Source organism: Lipotes vexillifer, unplaced genomic scaffold (assembly GCF_000442215.2).
Source record: "Lipotes vexillifer unplaced genomic scaffold, Lipotes_vexillifer_v1.1 scaffold655, whole genome shotgun sequence".
Classification (NCBI taxonomy): Eukaryota; Metazoa; Chordata; class Mammalia; order Artiodactyla; family Lipotidae; genus Lipotes; species Lipotes vexillifer.
This window is the reverse complement of record NW_006788208.1, coordinates 2,161,380-2,167,826: the sequence shown is the minus strand read 5'-3', so window position 1 is coordinate 2,167,826 and position 6,447 is coordinate 2,161,380. Positions and strand designations below refer to the sequence as shown.

Here is a 6,447-nt window from a genome sequence, read left to right as displayed (position 1 = left end):
GAAAGAGGGGAATGTTGTTTCATTTTATTTTTTTAATTAATTTATTTATTTTTGGCTGCAGTGGGTCTTCATTGCTGTGCGCAGGCTTTCTCTAGTTGCAGCAAGCAGGGACTACTATTTGTTGCTGTGCGTGGACTTCTCATTGTGGTGGCTTCTCTTGTTGCAGAGCACGGGCTCCAGGCGTGCAGGCTTCAGTAGTTGTGGCTTGCAGGCTCAGTAGTTGTGGTGCATGGGCTTAGTTGCTCCGTCGCATGTGGGAATCTTCCCGGACCAGGGCTTGAACCTGTGTCCCCTGCATTGGCAGGTGGATTCTTAACCACTGTGCCACCAGGGAAGTCCGGGAATGTTATTTTATTGGTAGGAAAATGACAAATCACGTAAAAGACTTTGTGAAATTAGCTTGTGTAAGCCACAATTAATCCGCTCAGCAGAAATTTTATGTATACATATTTATGAAGGGAAAAAGTAGTTTCTTTTGGCTTAAAAGACATAAATGATGAAATTCAGGATAGTACAGGATGCTAAAATCTGACAGTCATTGAATTAGACATCCAGGTTGCTGGATGTGTAGGTTATCTTACTCATATTCTACCACCTTAAAAATTAGTTATCTAGGGGCTTCCCTGGTGGTGCAGTGGTTAAGAATCCGCCTGCCAATTCAGAGGACATGGGTTCGAGTCCTGGTCTGGGAAGATCCCACATGCTGCGGAGCAACTAAGCCCGTGTGCCACGACTACTGAGCCTGAGCTCTAGAGCCCATGAGACACAACTACTGAGCCCGTGTGCCGCAACTACTGAGCCTGCACTCTAGAGCCCGCGAGTCACAGCTACTGAGCCTGCAAGCCACAACTACTGAAGCCCACGCACCTAGAGCCCATGCTCCACAACTAGAGAAGCCACTGTAATGAGGCCCGTGCACCACAACGAAGAGTAGCCCCCACTCGCCGCAACTAGAGAAAGCCCACGCGCAGCAATGAAGGCCCAACACAGCCAAAAATAAATAAATCAATAAATAGATTTATTTAAAAAATTAGTTATCTATCAATAATATACTACACTGGAAAGCATGTACCACTTATATTTTCCCATTAATATATATTTTCTTTTCAATTCCCTACGTGTGCATGCAGGGGCATGGTGGAATAGGGTAGAATTAAGGATTTTTATTTTTCTAAGAAAAAACACCAACTACAAGCACTCACTGTTTTCTTCCAGCCTGAGCTCACTATCTCACAGACATAAACATTTTCTTTGCCATATTTATGTCTTTGTGTTCATCTGACCCTGTCTGTTCAAAAGGGTAACTGTTGATAGAAACATGAGATGATGCAAAGATCCCATTACCTAGGATTTATCATTATAATTTCAAACTCCTGGTAACAGAGGTAGTAGATCATTTTCAGAAAGAAAACTTGCCCTCTATAAAATAAGGGAGGTGGAGAGTGACAAATACCAAAATTCATAGGCCATACATGGATTTTTAAAATGACAAAATGGCGGTGCACATTTACACAAAGATTCTCTGATCCAAGATGCCAATTACAAATGGTTCTTCTCAGCTGTCCATTTACAGGATTCTGATTCCCTTTACAATGAATTTTAAAAGGTAAGTTTAGTGGTAGAATCAAGCACATCCATCACAAATAGGCTCATTCTGAGAATACATACATTGGTTGAGATGCAAACATGCATAAGTGCCTTTTAAAGTATCTGTCAAATGTCTGGGAGTCTCTTTTTAAGGAGAAAAGACAAAAGCAATCCCGCCAGTTACGAGGTAGGAACGCTCTGTACAAGCATCCTCTACTCTCTTACCATGGAGCAAAGGATCCCTGGGGCACATATTTGCTTTCATCAGGAGCAGACTAATTTTCTCTGTTAAATGATTTTTTTTTCCAATAGACTAAAATCAAATGAATCAATTTAATTGATAGTAAAAGTGCTCTCTCAAGGTCAGTTCTCTGTGTGAAATAAAGTGAAGGAAATGCAAACATGGTCCATTTCTCTTTAGTTCCCTGAATTATACAACAACATTTGGATTGGTTAATGTAACAGTAGCTACGTGAGGCACATGGTGGGATATCCAGAGCCATGAATCCTAGGGTGAAGTCCTTAGGGGAGTGTGGCAGGGGCAGGGGTCTCCACATATCTGTTCTTCTTGTCTTACAAACTAAGAAAAATTTTATGGCCACCAAAAACAAAAAAAAGGACATTCTTTCCCTTTCTTGAAGCTCATCTTGACCATGTAATTATATATATACACTGGTCTATGAAATGAAAGCAGAAAACTTTCTATTTTTTTCCTTCCTGCTGTTTGGAATATGGATGTAAGAGTTAGAGCTACAGCAGCCATTTTGGTCCAGGAGGCAATTTGGGGAATGGAAGTGATGCAAGGTGGAGCAAAAAGGTAGAAGGATTCTGGATCTATAGCAACACAGACCACCGTAACAACCTTGAATGACATCCTCCAACTTTATATGAGAGAGAAAGGAACTCTATCTTATAGAAGCCACTTATTTGGGGCTTTTTGTCCCTTGCAGCTGAACCTAAGTTAACACAAGTGGCTTCATTTTGAATGTCCAATGATTTATTTCAGTTTTAAAGATACTAACTGTTCTCCTCTCATTATATTATTAATACAGGTTTACTATTAAACACTTAGAAAATGTGTATGAGCTGTAAAAAAATCTTAAGCCCATTCCCGAGAGACAAGCACCTCTAATATTTCAGAGTTAACCTTTCAGGTATATTATGCCCACACACACATATACATATAAACATGAGACCCTTTTACTGCATTAATATGTTATTTGCATATTTTCATATCCATAAAGTTCAATCATGATTTAATGGCTTGCATTTATTCTAATTTCATAATTTATAATCAATAATTTATGACTAGAGTTAATTTTCTTTCTCTTTCTCTTTCTCTGTCTTTCTTTTTTACTGAAACGCCTCCATAAACATTCTCAAATGTACATCTTTGAGCACTGACCAGAATTTTTCTTAGGATAAATTCCTAGAAGTACAATCTCTTTGTCAAATAGTTTATATGTTTTTAAGGCTTTTGACACATATTGCCAAACTATTTTCTAGAAAGGATGCTCTAATTCACACTTAGTAATTATGTATGAAAGTACCCCTTTCTCCACCTTTCAGTCAACAAGAAAACCTGTTTTTGTTTGTTTTAATAGAAAAGAGAAGCCAGAAAAAAGATAGCACATTGACAGCAGGGCCTGTAATGACCAAATTAAAAGGAGGTAGGATCTCAGGGAGCAAAACTGAAGACTCCTATGGCTGCGGAGGCTGGTTTTGTTTTTTTTTTTTTGCGGTACGCGGGCCTCTCACTGCTGTGGCCTCTCCCGTTGCGGAGCACAGGCTCCGGACGCACAGGCTCGGCTCCGGACGCGCAGGCTCAGTGGCCATGGCTCACGGGCCCAGCTGCTCCGCGGCATGTGGGATCTTCCCGGACCGGGGCACGAACCCGAGTCCCCTGCATCGGCAGGTGGACTCTCAACCACTGCGCCACCAGGGAAGCCCAGGAAGCTGGTTTTGAGCCCCCATTCTAGCACGTACCAGTTATGTAATACTGGATAAAATAATTAACTTTCCAATCCTTGTCCTTTTTTAATCTGCAAAGCAGAGACAATAATAATACCAACTTCACAACGTTATTGTGAAGATTAAATAAGATTGCTTGTAAAGTCAATAGCGTAGTGCTTAGTGCAGCTCTCAAGATATGTGATTTATTGTAATAAAGTGTTATGAATTAGTGGAGTATTACCAATAACCACATGAGCACTTTCCTCTTAGTACAATCACTTGGGAATCCATGGAGGTTTCAGTCTTGAGAATCATCTCATGCTTGCCTGTTTGCAACTGCCAGCGTTTTATAAAGGGTCACTTGATTTTGCTAAGAATGCTTTGCAGATTGTTCTATTGTACTTTAGGCAGGATATCATCATCAATGACAACAGTAACAGATTATCTAATGGGAGGTGGTAGAGAATGGATCTTGGTAATACAGGTGACCATTAGCAACTGAATTAAAATTCCAAACCCAAGACACACATACACATTTGGTAATGAAAATAAAATCCAAAATGTACTTTGAAATTCCCATGCTCTTTGGGTTCTTTCAAAATCAATCATCTTAAAAAACAGGTAATAGGGCTTCCCTGGTGGCGCAGTGGTTGAGAGTCCGCCTGCCAATGCAGGGGACATGGGTTCGTGCCCCGGTCCGGGAGGATACCACATGCCGCGGAGCGGCTGGGCCCGTGAGCCATGGCCGCTGAGCCTGCGCGTCACGGGAGAGGCCACAACAGTGAGAGGCCCGCGTAATGCAAACAAAACAAAACAAAAAACAGGTAATAGTCATTATCACACAAAATAATGAGGGTGGGCACTTGACTTGATTTCTTAATTAAATAATATACTCAATGACTCAGACTCACAAGATATAATTCTCATGTATGGCTTCCTATGATTAATGTATTATTCCATTACTATAGTTTCTTATTAGAAGGAGCTCACTATTGTACCTTCTACCAAAGCCTTCCCAGAAATTGCTTTCACTAAATTGCTTTCTCACATATTTTAATGATGTATATTCATGTGGAAACCAATAGTCTTGGAATGCAGTAAACAAGTTTTTACTAAAGTTTTGTTTTGGAGCATTACATTGTACACATCTTTTCATGGAGGAGAAATTCTTTTTATTTTCCATCACGTGCCTTTTCATCTATGCCTTTCTGCCTTTAAGCCGGTATTGCACATTGACACAGAAGTTGTTCCAGTATTGTAGGAACCCATATTCTGAGAAGGTTCATGGAACTACAAAGGAGAAAGAATTCCTGTGTCCTTTTATCAACTCCACCCTTATCCGTCTTGTATCTTATTAATTCAGAAAACATGGGCCAGCAAGTGTGCTCAGTCAGAGACAATGACAGACCCAGAAATTATTGCTCTCTTCAGACAATCAGAATATTTACTTACCCATCCCTCAATATGACCCTACTGGGCCATGATTTGTATATAAAAGTTAGGTACGGATTGATTGCCAGATGCTGCCTTGTGTCTCTTGTCACTATATATACAAAACTTAGCCTTGCAGGGCCCTAAAGTTTAGTTCTTTCGGTTCTCTTCCAGGGAAAGTGAGATAAGCTCATTCCTACTGTGAATCAGCCTAGATCAGAAGACCACACGACTGGCAACAGGTATCTGAGGTGAAGTGTCTATTAGACAATGGGAGTGCAAGTCTGGACCGGACATGCACGATGCCCAGGACGTGTTCTGCTAGCACATCGGCCCATCTCAACACCTTTCTCTGGGGCAACACCCCTACAAATGTGTAGCATGGGAAGTCCCATTGTGGGTTGACACAGGGGCTATTATATCCTAGATGTACAAATCTCTTGCACTTTAATCCAACATATAACTGAGCATGTGGCAACAGTGACCTGTGTCAAATGATTATGCAGGTACGAGAGTCACCTCCCCCATCAGAGTTCAGGCAAACTACTGACTACTAATCTGAAAATTTCCACATCGTTTTCCTTTTGTTTTCCTGCTACCTGCTCTATTATGGTCTCCATTAAGACCTTTGGCATTAGTTTTTCTGTAATTTGTTTCTATGCTGTGACTCTGAGGCAGGTTGCTTTGTTATTTTAAAGAAAGAGTTCTCATCACTGATTCTATTTTGCCTCTTAACATATCAGAGCCAATTCCTGTTGAACCTCTTAAGATGTCGGAAAGCCCCTACTTTATCCTGTTAATATGTATAATTTTTCTTTCTACTCACGCAGCCCTCCTGGAAAGTCCAGGGACTTAGAAATATCAACAAGTCCACCATCCCCAGGACCCTCTTTGCCCTCCTATGAGGATAACTTACAGAGAACAACTGCAGACGTCCCACATACTAGAGGAAGACAAGAACTGACTTCATTTCTGAAAAGCTGTGTGCTTCACAATACACAACCATCTTTATTTTATTTCCCTAAAGCCCATCTGTTTTGTTAGAATTAGAAACTTGTGATTTAGTGTTTTAAACCATCGAACGAGAGGGCCTTTGTGCAGAGCTGTCTCTGATTTTACAAACGTAACAGAATCATGGCAAATGATGCCTCTCCCTTCCACACACACAAAAGCATCTGGAACACTTGCTCAGTGGCTGGTGAGGGGATGGGCGGGGCCTGCGGCCTGTTGCCAGGCAGCCCAAGTGGTGTTTTACCAGAGAGGCTGCTGCTGGAGCTCCGGTTGCTTAGCAACCAGGTCCTCAGCCATAGCATTTTTCTTAATGAAGGTTTTTCACAATTCTCTGTGTGATTACCTCTGCTGAATACCTAGACGCATTACGTCTGAATTACCACCTTATTCCTCTTGATTAAGGACAATTTTGCAACAAAGCAGTTTTGTACAACTGTGTTCACAGTCTCTCCACATTTGACTTTC

The 6,447-nt window shown here is 41.1% G+C and overlaps 1 protein-coding gene across 1 annotated transcript in view; it reads right to left on the bottom strand.

Moving 5' to 3' along the window:
* Positions 1–6,447, bottom strand: part of NALCN (sodium leak channel, non-selective) — a 282,677-nt gene that overhangs the window by 202,455 nt on the left and 73,775 nt on the right. The gene's annotated exons all lie outside the window — the stretch shown is intronic.